The 17164-nt window shown below is 48.3% G+C and overlaps 1 protein-coding gene across 4 annotated transcripts in view; it reads right to left on the bottom strand.

Annotated features, from left to right (window-relative positions):
* The window catches only part of RGS3 (regulator of G protein signaling 3), a 113741-nt gene that overhangs the window by 32332 nt on the left and 64245 nt on the right, over positions 1–17164 (bottom strand). The window lies entirely within an intron of this gene.

Raw genomic sequence — 17164 nt, 5'->3', positions numbered from 1 at the left:
AAACACACACCCTGTCCAGCCAGCTGCCACCACTCTGCAGAGCGCCTGGGTTTCTTTCTTCCATCAAATAGAAAACTCTGTGATTTCCCAAGCCACTTTCATCCGAGGAATCCGGGATGTCTCAAAGAAGAGTCCTCTGCCAGCCCGTCCTTCAGGCTGCGAGGGGCCCAGCTAGCTCCTGGGCTACCCTACCCGCTCATACTTGCGGGCCCTCGCTCCCCTGCGATCTGTCCCCCCCGGCCCAGGCTGGCCCCGGAAGGGAGACGCATCCATCCCTTACCGTGGCACCCACTGGCACTAGGATCCCGAACTGGCGGCACCCCACACACATCCTGAGGGCTCCCCCTGCGGGGGCAGTGCAGAGCCACCAGCCACCACTCAGGCAGGAGGGAGCCAATCACTGAGGCTTCCCTGTCACGCCCCCACCCCCATGCTGCTCTCATCCCAGTGGGTGGCTGCAATTCAACCCAGGGTCCTGCAGCCAACACAGGCTGACTCCGCGAAAGCCACGCCCGCCCCGGGTGGGAAAGCAGCGGCTGCCTCGGTCCCCTCCCAGCAGCACCAGTGCAGCGGGACACATGTTTTTATTTAGCACGTTTGTGTACCAAACGCTGGAGAATCGGAGACGGACAGAGAGGGTGGGGCTTCCTCCCCTCAATCTGATGCTACATTACAACAGCCCGAGAGTGAGGGCCACAGTGAAGGGACATCCCTAACAGAGAGACCAGGGGGCAGAGGAGAGAGCACGGGACTGGGAAGCAAGGGTCCCCCATTCTAGTTCCAGCTGCAGCACTGGTCGTCTGGGCATCACTGAGCAAGTCCCAGCCTGCCCTGCCCCTTGGTTTCCTCATCTGTGAATCGGGGCTGACCACACTGGACCCGCCCACCTAGGGGATTAACAGCGGGTTCAGTGATCCCGTGCCAGGCACTATTCTGAGAGCATGGCCTTCATTAAATTATTCAATTAATCCCACCAGCACCTTGTCAGGCAGGGTCTAGAATTACCCTATGAGGAACCCAAGGTACAGAATGGCAGAGGAAGCTGCCCACGGTCCCACAGCTAGTTGGGTGTGGAGCCAGGATTGAACACAGTCGGTCCAACTCCAGGGTGCCCACTCCCAGCCACGGTGCAGCCCCACCACCGCAGGAAGTGGCTTTGCCGGTACAGAGCCATTCGGGGCTGCCGCTACGGCTGCTGCCATTGGTCGTCTGATGTGCCTGAGGCCCAAGATGGGGGTGCCCATCCCATAGCCAGCTCCAACCTGAACATGCGTACTGCCAGAGTGGCAGGCACCCTAGGATGTTGGCACAGAAAAAAAATAGGGCAGGAGGAGTCCCATCCTCCTTTCCTGCCTCACCCCACCTCGGCCGCTCTGGACTGAAGTGCTGTCCCTCTGCCCCTTACTCTCCTTATGTTAGTCCCAATGCCTCTGAGTGCCTATCTCTGTCTCTCTATTCCTGTCTCTCTCACACATACAAGTGTGGGCACGCATGCTGGCATAAGGAAATGGCCTTCCTTAGGGGAGACCTGGGGCAGCCCTCATCCCAACTACATACTCCAGCCGATGCTGTGTCTTGTCCCTGGGGGCAGAGCCAGGGCAGTCCTTGCAGGAAGCTTCCAGATCGGAAGGCTGTCGTCCTGCAGGCTCCTGGGAAGCGGAGCCCCTCCTTGTCCTGAGAAACTAGGAAGTGAGTCTCAGGAGACGGCCAATTCCGATAGGGCTGACTTAATCCCCAGCGGGGCTGATTGGTCCCAGGATGAAATCTGTGGCGGTTGGGATAAGATTTCTTAGGGTGCAGAGCCTGGATATAGGGTTCCTTGATAAGAGAGGAGCCCTTGAGCCTCAGCTCAGTCTTTACCTTCGTTTAATTAACAAATAGTTCCAGAGCACCAACTACGTGCCCGGCTCTGTGCCGGGCCCTGGGGACTGGGTCCTGCACTCACAAGGCTGACAGTCAGTGAGGGAGGCAGACATCAGCCACACAGTCAGACTAATGAGTCCATAAATAAACATTGTGCCACAGCGGGCAGAGCAGCTCTGCCAACCCCGGGCACTGGAGCCAGAACAGATCCAGAATGCATCCATCAATGCCCTGGACCACGGGATAATCAGGAAAGGGCATAACAGTCAGTGCCTTGAGGCCCAGGCATCTGCCAGGCCAGGCTAGGAGAGCATCTTGTCCAGTGGTTCTCAACCTTCTGGCCCTTTAAATACAGTTCCTCATGTTGTGACCCAACCATGAAATTATTTTCGTTGCTACTTCATAACTGTAATGTTGCTACTGTTATGAATCGTCATGTAAATAGCTGATATGCAGGATGGTCTTAGGCGACCCCTGTGAAAGGGTCGTTCGACCGCCAAAGGGGTCACGACCCACAGGTTGAGAACCGCTGACACACATCAGAGGGACCTGTGGGCCCCCCCAGTACACACACAGCCTGGGGCAAGGTGGGGGAGTCGCTGACAGCCAGGCTATCTAAGCTGGAGGGCCCTCTTTCACTCCAATTCTCCACTTACAGCCAGTGACACTGAGGCCCAGAGAGGGAAAGTGACTTTTCCAAGGAAACAGAGCAACTCAGCGGCAGGGCTGGGACCAAGGGTTGCGAACTCCCAGTCCAGTGCTCCTTCCATGACCTACGTGATGGTGCTGCTCAGTGTAGAGAGGGATTGGGACCTAGGGAGCAGCAAGATCCAGGTGGCTCATTGGCCACAGCATTGGCGCCTGGGCACTCAGGCCTGGGCCCCACATATTATATTTACCAAACACTTACTTGACACTTACTATGTGTGAACACTGTTCAGAGCACTTCCTGGTTATTGACTCATTAAATCTTCATAACCCTAGTGGATGTGATATCTAATGAACCCATTTTATAGATGGGTAAACTGAGCATAGAGAGATTCGGAAACCTGCTCAAGGTCACACACCAGTAAGTGCATAGTATGGATCAAGCCTAATCCACTTCCCACTGTGCGCTGCTCTACTGCCTAGAGCAACCCCTGGGACAGATGGGCGCCCCAGCAACACTGAGAAGCTGGCTGGATGAACAGCCAGTCACACAGGCAAACTTCACACTCCTCACAAGCTGGCAGCAGCTTCCAGGGCTAGGACCAAGAAGGGTCAGTAAGGAGCCAGTGTGTGCACACCTCCCGTTTTGGGGGGGCAGTCCCCCAGGCAGAGCCCAAGGCTCTAGAAAGGCCCTAGAGAGAGGTGGCAGCAGCAGAATGCAACTCAGGTCCCCTGGACAGGCCACTCCCCTGCAGCCCCGACCGTCTCGAGGTTTCCACCATCTTCCCCAAGTGGTATGTCCAGGCTTGTGTTCCCAAGATCCCAGAGTGAGCCCTGCACAGACGGAAACCCACCCACCTGCCCCTGCAGACTCTACGCGGTGGAGGCCAAGCCCCGGTAACGCCCGCCTCAGAGAAAGGAGGGCACCTGCTGAAGGCGTTAATGAGCTCCCACCCAAAGTCCAGGAGGATGTTGTCGCAGGGCAGGGAGGGGGGTGATGCCGCTCTGCAGGAACTGGGCACAAGCCAGGGAGAGGTGCGGTCCCAGAATTCCAGAGCCTATGATAGACTAAGACCAAGCCCTGCCTCCACCAGCAGCGGCTGGGCCTTTCATTATCCCGGGACAATGGAAGGAGCAGGCCTGTGCCTGGGTGTCTAGGGTAACGGAAGCTTGAGCTGGAACACTGTGGCCCCAGCTTCGACGGAGCCCTGCCCCTGCCCCAACATGCTACAGAGGAGGCTGGTGACCCTGGGCTGCCCTGTGAAACGGTGGCATTATCTGCGTCTACCCTCTCAGCACAAGCTTTGAATCCGCTAACCCACTTAGGAAATTTGGTTTTTTTTTTGGGGGGGGGGGTCCTACAGATTCCATGCAGAAAGGCCTTGCCCACCAAAGAGTCAGCCAAGAAACAGTTATTTGTTATTTCCATAACCACTGGATCCCTACTATGTGCTAAAGCCTGTGTTCAGAACTACAGACACAGGCCGACAGGGAAGCAGCCCATCCCTAGGGTCTGACTCGAAGGTCAGCATGGCTGACCTGGCACTGATGCTGCAAGCAGGCACTGTCCTGTCAAGTCTGGCCTCCATGACCCTCACACCAGGGTCTCACTCTGCTTGCTAAGGCCCTGCACCTGGCTCTTCCTGGTGGCACTGCCCTTGATCTTGGGGCACATGCTGCCGGTGGTGGGGTGGGTGGGACAGGGCAGGTATCCTCAGGTTCAAACTCACAAGGAGCCTGCAGAGCCCAGGGTAGGTCCCTTCCCCTTTCCTGGCCTCACAGTCAGGTCTCTAAAATGAGACCACACCGGTGTGTCTGGTGGCCCCAGGCCCACTCCTCCCCTTCGATGGTCAGTCCAGGCCCCTCCAGGTTTTCTCACTGACTAGTTTCAGTCAGTGGTATTTAGAAAGAGCGTAGGCTTTGAAATCCAACAAATCTGAGTGCAAGTTACCTGGGCCAGTCACTTCAATGGCTCTGAGTCTCAGTTTGCTCATCTATACAATGGGGCTATTACTATCTGCCTCACTGGGCCCTGTGGGGGCTAAATGGGGCGGTGTGTATGGAGCGTGTGGCACACAATAAGTGCTCAATAAATAAGAGTATCGCTGTTGTGTTGTCATTGTTGTTGTTATCTGTAAAAAGACAGAATTGACCCTTGAGAGGGCCAATGCAAAGAGCAGAGTTAGAAGTGCTATCTGTGGGAGGTCTAAGAGGTAAGGAACTGACGTGGTGCCTGGCATCTACTAATAGCTGATAAGCATGTACAGTTATTGAGCAACAGGCTACTATCTTCATCCCCGTCTTACAGATGGGGAAACTGAGGTTCAGAAAGCTTATATGGCAAAAGAAATGGCAAACGGGCAGTACAGCTCCAACACTTATGTTCTTAACCTATGTGTTCTGCCCCCAGTTCATGTTCCCAAAATGTCTCTCCCCTTGCCATCGGCCTCTTCCTCGCAACTACAGGCAGCAAGGACAATGCCCAACCTGCTCCCGGGAACTGTAGCTCCCAGCCACAGCAAGAAGCCCATGTGCAGTGAAAGCCAGGAGACCGAATGTCCTCCCCAGGGAGCTGGCCTTGAGAGCTGTCCCTTCTGGATTCTGCCTCCAGCCTGGGTGCATGTTGCAGTCACCTCAGCAGCCTCGGCCTGACCTTGGGCGGCTGCAGTGGTACAGGATGGCCAAGAGCCGTGACCACCTCCCTTCCTGGCTCCAGTCCAGGCAGCCATATGTTGGCCTGAGCTTTCAGGCGCTTGGGAGCAATCCTCGACCCACTGTGCCTGTGCCAGCTCCAGGAACAGGCTGTGTCCTGACTACCCGAGTTCCTGGGAAGTGTTCAGCACAGAGCCACTGGCTCAGATATGTAGAGGCCAGCCCCGTGACCTTGGCTGCTAGATGCGGTTCATCCACACACTCCTTCCGGGCCAGCCCGGCTTGAACCGTTGGGCCTATGCCCAGGCCACCAAATCAGAGGCCATAAACCTGCCATCACTACTGCCATAACTAAGGGAGTGAGCCAACACATACGCAGGTAGAATCAAGAGATGGAAGGGGTGAGGCTAATTCTTGGGGATATTGCTCAAGGTCCTGAACTCAGCTGTACCTGAAGGCTACCCTCCATAAACCCGTCAATTCCATTTCCTGGCTGAAGCTAATTTGAGGTGGGCTCTTGTCACTTGCAACTGGAGGATTTCTGACCAGCACTTAGCCCGGTGTCTGACATACAATAGGTACTCTGACATGATCTGTTCGCTCAGCCACGCAACAAACATTCCACAAGGAGACGGTGACCAGGTTTGCTCTTTAGGAAGAGTCATCTTGGCTGCTGTTTAGGGAGGTGACTAAAGGGACAGGAGAAGCTACAGGGAGATCCATTAGGAGACATGCATTAGTCCCAGGGACAGAGATGAAGCCTGAAAGAGGGTGGCTGAGCAGAGGGGGAGGGAGGGAGAGAGGGAGGGGGAGATCCTCAACTCTAAATTCACCGGGAAACCTTCGATGATCCCATCTCTCTTTGGTCTGGTTTCCTTAGCGGTCTCATTGCCATCATTCTAGCAGCCCTATGTTTTCTCCCTCTGTCAACAACGTTTTACTGAAGGGTACTGGGGTCAGGCAGGGTCTGGGTCAGGTCTGAGGGTTGGATTTGATAAGCAGGGGGTATAAGCAGCTAAGAACATGGGCTTTGGAGTCAGATCCCTGGTTTGGATCATGGCCTACACCTCATGGTAGGAGACCCTGGACAATCTACTGGACCTCTCTGTTCCTTTGTCTCCTCATCTATAAAATAATAATAGTGTTGGGCAGATTACATATTATATCAGAAGGAAAAAGCACATTCGATAAATATTAGGTGCCATTATCACTATTACTATTATTTGTAGTAGAAAATCAAGAAAGAGGGAATTGAACACACAAAAGAGAAATAATTCAAAAAATTAAGAGAAAATTTCCCTGAGCTAAAGGAAGACTTGAGTATTTAGAATGAAAGAGCTGAAGTTAGTACCAGGAAAAATTACCAAAGAGAACAAACAACTAGAAATAATCTAGTGACATCTCCAAATTCCAAAGAGATTGGAAAGAGAACTCTGCTCGTTTCTATAAAGACATCTGAGGTTCGGAAAGGTTATGCGGCAAAAGCAATGGCCCGTGTTCCAACACTGGATGCTGGGATGACAAAGTGCGCGGATCCTCTCCTCAGGAAAAGGGCAAACACTTTCAGACTTACACACACTGAGGAAGCACGCTACCCACAGACCCTTTCTGGAAAAATCACTCAAGAAAGCTCTCCAGACAAAAATGAGTCAAAGTCAATAAGTCAAGAGTGAGATAGTGAAGTATGTTAGAGACTGAGGAGCAATGAAGCCAGAAACATTTACTCAGTTAAGTACTGATAATGTAATTGAGAAGGTAGATGCAATTTAAACAAATTAGTCTTAAAACATAATAGAACTAATGTTTAAAAACACTAACAATCAGAAACTAAAATTCTAGATGACTTCAACAATTGTGTGGAGGCATGAAGAAAAGCAAAGGAAAGTATGAGCCAGCCCACATGCTCATTATGGGTAGTCGGAGGTGAGGACAAACTATTGTAGATCTGGTGTCATTCCTGATATTGAAATGTGTTTGTGGAAAAGTAAGGGTAAACCCACGGGCAGATGAGAGTTAGGGTGTATAACTCAGAGGAAATTTTGCAGAGTAGTGGAGATTGGTCTTGGGAAATTGACTACTATTAAACCATATGATGAAGCTATAGTAATTGAGTCTCAACCTGATTAGTATTAGACAGACTAATGAGAGAGACAAGAGCATTAAGAAACCCACCCACCTATGTCTTGAAATTTGGTCTATAAAAGAGAAAAGGAAAGATGATTCAAAAAATAAGTTTGGGAAAATTATTTAACCATTTAAGGAAAAAATTTAATGAGAGTTCCATCTGACACCAGGTACTAAATTAACTGCAGATAAATTGAAAATATGAATGTACTTGAATAAAATATAGAGGAATATTCATTATAATCTCAGAGTGTGAAAGGCCTTAGAAAATATAGCCCTCCTACCCCCCCCCAAAGGCTTGATTATCAAAAGATTTGATTACAAAAAAATGTTAATTTCTGAATGATTAAGGATACTATAAATAAAGTTAAAAGACAAATGGCAAACTGGAAAAGATATTTGTAACCTATATAATAAGTAAATGGTTAATATTCTATCTATATAAATAAAAGCCCCAGTAGAAAACTGGCAACTGATATGAACTGACAAGCAAAGAAGAAGACATATAAGTGACTAATAAACGTAAAGAGAAATTCAACCTCACTAATAGTCCAACAATTGCAAATTAAAATAAAATATATTCTTTCCCTTCTCATACCAACAAAGAATTAAAAGGGCTGTAACACCGAGGATTAGGTAGGGAGCAGGAAAATGGGCACTCTCACTCATGTTAATAGGAACGTCAATTGTACATTTCCTTAACCTCTCTGTTCCTTGGCTTTCTCATCTGTAAAGTGGGGATCATAAGAATAGTGTTGGGCAGATGACATGTTTAAACAGAAGGAAAATATTTGCAGAGCACATTGGTAGTGTCACGCTCTGTCCTACAGAAAAATGCCATAGGATGTCATACACAGGACATTCTTAGGATGTTTATTGCAGCGTTGCTCATAATATCAGAATATTGGAAACAGCTGATTGCACATCAACAGGGGAGTAGTTAAATAAATTATGGTCCATTGGCTACTAAGAAGAAGGAGAAAGAACTTTAGGTATGGGTGTAAAAGATTTATATGCTATATTGAGTTTTTAAAAATGAGTTACAGAAACTTTTGTATGATGATATTATTTAGTAAAATAAAACATAGTCTATGTATACAGATGTGCATGAAATAATATATGGAGAGACCACACCAAGCTTATAGCCGAGCTGAGGAATGGGGATTTTCTTTATTTATTTTATCCAGTTTAGTAATGTTTCAGATTCTTTGTACAAGTATATATCAAAGAACATATATAAGGCTAAATAAATAAATATTTTCATTCGTAAATAGATCTAAACATTTTAATTTCCTCAAATAAGTTTAACAAAAATGTACAAGACCTATAAGAAAAAAAAATTTCTTTTCAAAAGTTTACTTGGGAAATCTTAAAAGAAGATTTGAATAAATGAGAAGACATAATCCTACTCCTGGATGGAAAGACAGTATTATATAGACCTCAATACTCCCCTTTTTAATATTATATTTTTAACATAAGCCTAACAAAACCTCAAAGAGATTTTTGGGGAGGGCAGAGAGGAAGTAGGGACTGAATAAAATTATACTAAATTTCACTTAAAAGGATAAATGTGTTAGAATAATTTTTTTAATTTTTAAAAAGAGTAATGAGAGGGTACTTACGCAAACATAATGTAAAAAGCATTGGAACAAATAACTGAGAAAAACAAAAGGTATTCTACCTCATACTATATATCAAAGTAAATTCCAAATAGACTAAAATGTTAAAAGTTGAAAAACAGCCTGACAGGCGTGGCTTGGTGGTTGAGCGTTGACCTATGAACCAGGAGGTCGTGGTTTGATTCCAGGTTGGGGCACATGCCCGGGTTGCGGGCTCGATCCCCAGTGGGGGGCACGCAGGAGTCAGCCATCAATGATACTCTCTCATCATTGATGTTTCTATTTCTCTCTCCCTCTCCCTTCCTCTCTGAAATTTAAAAAAAAAAAAAGTTGAAAAATAAAACCATTAAGTTCAAGGGAGGTGCAATGACTATTATATAAACCTTGGGTGACTACCACAAGACCAAAGGAAAAAATATTTTTTAAAATGAACAGATATGATATTAGTCATCAGAAAATGTAATTCACAACTACAATGAGATACTACGTCACACCCAGTAGGACGGGTCTAATTTAAGAAATGGGAAAATAGTAAGTGTTAGAGAGAATGTGGAGAAATCGGGATCCTCATACACTGATGGTGGGAATATAAAATCATGCAGCCACTTTAGAAAACAGTCTAGCAGTACCTCAAAAAGGTAAACATAGAGTTATCATTGGACCCAGAAATTCCACTCCTACGTATATATCCAAGAGAAATGGAAACACAAGTCCACACTAAAACTGTCACACAAACGATTATAGCAGCATTGTTCATAATAGCCAAAACGTGGAAGCAACCCAGATGTTCATCAAGCGATAAATGGATAAACAAAATGTGGTAGATCCACATAACGGGATAATATTCAGCCATAAAAAGGAATGACACGCATGCTACAACATGGATGAACCTTGAAAACATTATGTGAAATGAAAGAAGCCAGTCACAAAAGACCAAACACTATGATTCTATTTATATGAAATGTCCAAATCAATAAAGACAGGAATGGATTAGTGGTTGTTTATGGCTGGAGGAGATGAGAGAATTGGTGATACTCTCTCATTACTGATGTTTCTATTTCTCTAGATAAAGGTTGATCGCTAAAGGGTATGGTTTCTTTGGGAGATACTGAAAATATTGTAAAATTGATTGTGGTAATGGTATTGAAAACTCACTGAATTGTATACTTTTAGGTGATAAACTGTATATGTGAATAATTTCTTGATAAAGCAACTATCAAAGCAATTTAGAGATATGATTACCTATAAATAAAAAACATTTTAATTTTTAAAATGATAAAAAATAAAAGACTAACATGAATGTCCTTATTATATAAAGAACTCCTGATTAAACTATACACCACCCAATAAAAAATGAACAAAAATGCCTTGAACATGCTACTCACAAAACATAAGTAACAAAAGTGCATATAAATAAATATTCAACATCTCTAGTAATCCAAAAATGAACCTACTAAAAGAAATGTAACAATGCACAGTGTTGGTGAGGGAGTGGGGAAATGGGCATTCTCTTACCCAGACTGTTTTAGTTTGCTGGGGACTAAAGGGTTTCCTAGGAAGCAGAACTTTCCGTGGTAATAAGGCAACGTTCTGGGCGAAGCAGGATAAATCAGTCAATCTATAGTACTGGTTATATAGCACAACCGATCTGGAGAGTCACTGGCAACAGATATCAAGAACCTTTTTTACAAATACACACTCTTTGACATGGAAATTCTACTATCAGGAACTTATTCCCACAAAATATTCATTCATTCATCAAATATTTGTGGAGGGTCAATCATTTGCACTAGATGCTAGAGATACCAATATATACACCCACAAGGATTTGTTAAATATCAAGTTTTTGGAAAAATGGAAACAACCTAAATGTTAAACTTCTGGAAACTATTTAAATAAAGCCTGTTTCATCTATACCAGGGGTGGGGAACGCCAGCCCATGGGCCGTATAAGGCCCATGGGGTGGGGAACGCCAGTCCATGGGCCGTATAAGGCCCGGGAAATCATTTCATCTGGCCCTGCCAAGGCATTAGAGGTGTGTTAATTAAATTTTTGACCAAATATAGCAGGCTAATTTTTAAGTTGATAATTTTGTATGGCCGGAGAATGATGCTATAAATATCCAAATGGCCCTTGGCAGAAGAATGGTTCCCCACCCCTGATCTACATAATGAAATATTCTGCAGGCACTAAAAATGATGCTGTAGAGGAACATTTATTGACATGGAAACATGGATACACTACATTGTTAAATGGGAAAAAAACAAGTTTAAAAATTGTGTGCACTAGTAACTACAATTTGCGAATCAGATATGTGTGTGTATAAACAATTGCCTGACAGGATATACCCAAAAATGTTAACAGTGGCTATCTCTGGGTGTTGGGACTAAGGGTGAACTTCATTTCCTTCTACTGGTTCATCTGTATTAAATGTTTTCTTCATGATGAACGTGAGTAACTTTTGCAACAACACAACAACAAAAAAGTCAACTGCGTTAAAAGCAAACACCCGCATGCCCCCTGGGGGAGGCCGCAAGGAAGGGGCCGCAGAGAGTTGAGCTCATGTTCATGCTTGACCTGGTGATGACAGCCACCTTTACCGAGTACCTTCTACATGCCAGGCACTTGCACACCCAGCCCTTGAATCCTCACAAGAAACCAGTGAGATAGATGCCCTCGTCTCATTTGACGGATGCTAGGTGACCCACCAGTAATTCCACAGCCGGTGAGAGGCCCAGCTGGCATTTGAACCCTGGCCTGCCTGCTTCTAAACCCAGGCCCCTGCCTCTACCTTAGCTGCTTCTGCTTGTTTCTGGGGCAGGGCAGAAAAGAGGTCCCAGACCACTAGACCCTCTGTCCCGTGGACCCGTTTTATGCCCCCGCCTTGTACTCTCTCCCTGCACAGTCCTGGGGGCGACAGAAGGACAAATCAGCAAGGACAGGGACACCAGTAAAGGGAAGGCGTGGCGCTAGAAGGCCAGCTGGCTGAGGTCAGGGCTCCGGGCAGACTAGAGGGGGACTCCTCGCCTGCTGGGCGACTCTCAGGAAGCCCAACCACATCCGGCCCCAGGAATTCCCAGGCCCTGTGCTCGCCCAGAGGCAGTGAGAGAAAACCTCACAAGGCCTGGAGCCGCCCTGCTGAAACAGCAGGAGGAAGACAGCCTGCCATCTGGGACCTTCTCCCGGGACTCTGTGGCTGCTGGCCAGTCCTTTCCCCTCTCCGGCCTCCAGAGCCTCCCCTTCTGTGTGAGGGCTGATGCTCTGGGACCCTCCCACATCTAAATCCTCTGACTCTACGGCACTTCCTCACAAAGGGCCTGGCAGGAAGGGGAAGGGGGTGAGGTCCCACCCAGCTCCCGAAGGAGCCCCCTCCTCTTCCCCTCAGCTCTGATCCCATTGCTATTTTTAGAGCAGAACACGGGAGCTTCTCCGCCAGTCCTGCCGGGCTCCAGCCTCCAGGTGAAATACAGCAGCCTCATTCATTCCACTCCAGCAAGAACACGCCAGGAATTTAGAGACAAGTCAGCCTCCTAGACAGCCGCTGCCCACGAGTTTAGCTGGGCCATTTCTCACTATTTCCTTTTCAGCCCAAAGGGGTGACTTACTTTTCCTAATGACAACACAGCAGAGTGAGATGACGAGAGCATCTCTCTAAGACAATCTGAGTCCCTCCCTCCTCCCAACCTGGCAAACTTCAAAAATCACTAAAGAGGAGCACTGGCCTAGAAGGTAGGGGGTTGGGTCCTTGTTCCAGCTCTAGCACCAACCGTAGGCCCTTGGCCAAGTTCTTGCCTCTCTCGGTCTTAGTTTCTACAAATCAGCTTGTTAATCAATTGATCTCTGTGGGGGTAGCTTTTCAGTTCCACATTCAAAGTTTGTACGGTTCTGTCAAATTTCTAATCACTCATAAATACTGTATCCCCAGTTGTGGTTTTGTGTTGAAGAGAGGTGAAGAAATTTGCCCAAAGTCACACAGTGAGTTACCAGAAAATCAGGATTTGAACCAAGATCTTCAAAATCCTAAGCTAGTTTACTCTGAGGGCAACGGGCTCGGCGAGAGGGGAAGAGAACCACAGGAACAGTTTTGAGCAGGGCTTCTTTCTCTCTGAGGATATGCAGGAGTCAGCATGGAACAAGATGGAATCCATGAGCCGGAAGTGAACCTGGACAGGTTGCTTCATAAACCAAGTGGGGACCCAGGCTCTGGTCTTGCAAAGCGGAGGTGCAACAGAAAAAAGCTCGGAGCCTAGAGAGTCGGGACACCTGAGTTCTAGTCCTAGCTCGGCCACTCATTTGTCCCATGACCGTGGCCAGGCCACTTCCTGTTTGTGAGCCTCTGTTTCCTCATCCAGATTCTAGAGCATGAGAGGTTTGAATTGTGTGACCCAATTTAATTCTACAACATCGACTAAGGGCCAGGCAGTAACAGAAAAATAAATAAGATATAGCCTCCACTGGCTTCCAAAGAGCCCACAGCCTCGCAGGTGAGGCACATCTGCCTACCACACACACAGTGCTGAGAATGAACCAAATACTGTGGAATCGCAGAGGGGGAAGAAGCCATGACCTGTGATGCAAGTCTGAGAAAGGTGTCTCAGGGAGGTGCCAAGCCTTGAAGGTCGGGAATTGCATCCATCGGAGACAACAAGGCAGGCAGGCAACATCAGACAGAATACGCAGTCTAAACACGAATGTGCCTGGGGGACTTGGAGAAGGGGAAAGAGTCCAGTGTGGCCAGGGTGCGAGCACAAAGCAGGAGCACAGTACAGCCAGGGAGAACCTCGAGAACCCAGCTGAGACCTGAGCGTGATTCTGAAGACAAGGGCCTCCCACACTGGCCTTGAAGCAGGACTGTGGCTGCTCAGCTGCCCCTTCACTTTCACCTTGGATGGTACATGATTGCTGGAAAGCAGTACAAACAGAGCAATCACAAGTAGGTGTTCTGGAGTTGGGCCACCCAAGTTCCAATCCCAGCAGCCCACTAGCTGTGTGACCTTGGGCAAGGTTCTTAACTTCTCTAAGATAGCGCCTTCATATATCAACTGGTATGATGAGGGTAAAGGTGTAACAGGGGCAATGAACCCCATGAGGCTAAAATGAGGATTGAAGAGACAAATGTAGGTCGAAAGCTTGGCACTGGGCCAGATTCCCAGTATACATGCTCACCAAATTACCTAGTGTTATTGTTCTACCCTTAAACCAAAGATCTGGGTACAATTTGTGTTTTTTTGTTTTGTTTTTGTTTTTTAAATATATTTTATTTATTTTTTACAGAGAGGAAGGGAGAGGGATAGAGAGTTAGAAACATCAAGATGAGAGAGAAACATCGATCAGCTGCCTCCTGCACACCCCTCACTGGGGATGTGCCCGCAACCAAGGTACATGCCCTTGACCAGAATCGAACCTGAGACCCTTCAGTCCGCAGGCCGACGCTCTATCCACTGAGCCAAACCAGTTAGGACCTGGGAACAATTTGGAGGATGCTGACCCTATTCAGAGAACGGCTTGAGGGGAGATAAGCTCAAGACAGGATAGATGGTCAGGTTGCGCTGTCTTTGTTAAGAGCTAGAAAAGGAATGACAAGATGGCTGAGTCCAAGGGTAAGACTCAAAGAAGGCAGTCTACCCACAGGCAGACAGGCAGCAAGGAGGTGGAGGGGAGCTGGAGAGACTGCAAAACAACTGAGCATTTTAGGGAAGAGTCTGCTTCTTTGGGGGAATATCTGAAATCCTGTCCAGTTGATTCCCAGTTACTTAGAGTTTATTTGAAACCAGTCAATTAGCAAGATCTGGGCCCAGAACCTAGAACAGTCTCTCCCAGGCCTCGACAGGGCTCAGGCCAAAGGCCACCTTCCTGACTCTTGCCCAGTGCACCGGCCTGAAGCTGAAGCCATCCTTTTCTGCCTTTGGCCAACGTGCCGTTGCTGCCGCATACCCCAAGGCTGTGTCTGCTGGTCCTCTTGAATGCCAGACTCAAAAGGGGAAGGGAGTCACCCCATAGTCCCAGCGCCAGGCCCCCACCCCCAGCCTGTCTTAAGGAGCTCCACCACGTCTTTAATATCAGACTTTTCAAATCTTGTGTGAAGCTATTGATCCTCTCAGCCTGGGCCACCCCTCGGGAATGTGAACTCCGGAAGTTCATTCTCCATGGTGTAGAGAATATTGTATTTCAACTCATTTGTCCTAAAGCTTAGGACAATAAAAGCTTAAAAGGCCACAACTTCTACCTGCAGGAGAGCCCCCTCCTGCCTCTTCCTGGAGGAGATGACCGATTTCTCTCACTCTCATCCCAAAAAGACAATTTTTTTTTTTTTGACATTGGAAAGAGCAATGGATTAAGTTCAAAGGCCTTGGCTTGAGAACCAGCTCGGCCGCTTACCAGCTGTGTGACCTCAGATAAATCATTTAACATCTCTGAATCCTAGTCCCTTTCATCTGAAAGCCGGGAGGCCTCATGGAGATGAGGCCTGGGGTCCCAGGTTTCCATCTCTAAAGCCCATGCTCTCCCTGTGGGGAGCCCTCCCACACTGTGAAACTGCCTGCACCTCACTTTACACAACCCTCATGGGAACACGTGTGAAAAATGAAGACTCTGGTGGCAGAATATATTTTTAAAAATATTAAAACAAAGGATAAAAATACTAGATATAAATAATTGTCCTCGTTATTCCCAACAGGTCCCAACTCCCAAAGGGCCAAAAGACCCAGGGCCAGCAGAGTCCCGGGCGTGACTGAGAACAGAAGAGAGGAGAGTTTCAAAAAAATCCAGAGCCTGAGACACATGAAAACGGGATCAGAGGGTACAGAGGGTAGACCGGGAACTACAAGGATCACTTTGTATTCAAACCACACAGATGGCCTTTTCAACAATAAATGCTTGTGCTCCCATCCTCCCGGCTCCTAGGCCCTGAGACACCAAACCAAGACAATTGGCCCATCAGGAAAGAGAGCATTGTGTGGGCTTCTTAGGGTGATTTATGTGGAGGGAGGGGCTCGGCTGTGTTTCCCGTGATTATGACTCTCAAATGTAATTTTGATAGCTTGTTCGTCTTCCCGGATGGCTGGGGTGGATGGGGGTGCTGAAGCGCGGTGGCCACCGGTCAAATTGCATCTTCTCAAGCTCCTGGAGTCAAATGAATGATGTCCTCGATTTGAGAGGCAGAGCAGCCATGGCACTCTGACCACAGTCCCTGGAAAGACGGGGTCCTTCCGGAGCTGATGCCTGCTTCCCCAACAGCTGGCGGGGCCGAGGACCCTGACGTGAGCATCCACCCCACTCAGCAGCGTACTGAGACGAGCTGGGGAGGAAGCCGTGTCCGAGGGCTGGGTGCTGCATTTGGATCCTCCGTTTCCCTGTGCCCAGAACTCCTGTCCTCTGCACCTGCCTGGTGGACAGAGGGAGGTCCCAGGTCCCAGAGAGACAAGCTTGCTCTCTTCCCAGACAGGCGAATCTCCTGTGCCCCACATTCCCCTTAATGTCATTTTGTAAGGGAATCAAATGAAATCAAAGTGCAGCTGCAGAACTGTCTGTGCAGACCCAGCTGCGCAGCCTCAGAATTAGCCCCGCGGCTGAGTCCTGGCTGACAGACAGTGCATCCCTTGTCCCACTTCAGCCCCAGTCTATTCCCTGCTGGGCGGGGGGACTGGCTTGGTCTGAGCAAATACATGCCATCCCCTGTTAGACTGCTGAGGCCACATGCCCGATCTTTCCTAGACTGGGGGGAGGTGGGGTAAGTGAGAGGTAAGGGAAGAATTCTCATCTGGGCCACCCTTTTGGGGGTTCCAGGGGCTACCGCAGTGGAGCAAACTCACCAGGGCACAAGGCCCCTCTTTAAAGACATGTAAGAGGTCTTACAGGACACGACGCAGACTGTCCGGGGTATGGAGCTTCTAGCCTCTCTGACCCCTTTCCATGCAAATGAGCCTGACCTACACACCTCCCTCATGCATAAGCTATGTCACTCACACCTGCAGCTTTGGGCTGTCCTCATCCTAGGTCTGGGCAGTTAGGAAAGGGTGTGAGGGCTGCCCAACCCTGGGCTCCATCGGGGGGTGCAGCAGGCAGGGAGCAGCCTGAGCTCTAGGCACTGTTCCCTTGATAGGCCTTTCTTTAGCCCTGAGGCAGGACAGTTTCCTGTGGAATGCTGAGCCCTGGGCCCTGACCTTCTGAGCTCTGCAGAAAACAAACCAAATCCATTTCCAGAGGTTTGTGTTCCAGCTTCCAATCAGGCTGTTCATCATAGGACGGAGGGACAGCAC

This window comes from Myotis lucifugus, unplaced genomic scaffold (assembly GCF_000147115.1).
Source record: "Myotis lucifugus unplaced genomic scaffold, Myoluc2.0 scaffold_173, whole genome shotgun sequence".
Lineage (NCBI taxonomy): Eukaryota > Metazoa > Chordata > Mammalia > Chiroptera > Vespertilionidae > Myotis > Myotis lucifugus.
Note: the sequence above shows the minus strand (reverse complement) of the source record. Positions and strands in the feature narration are given on the sequence as shown.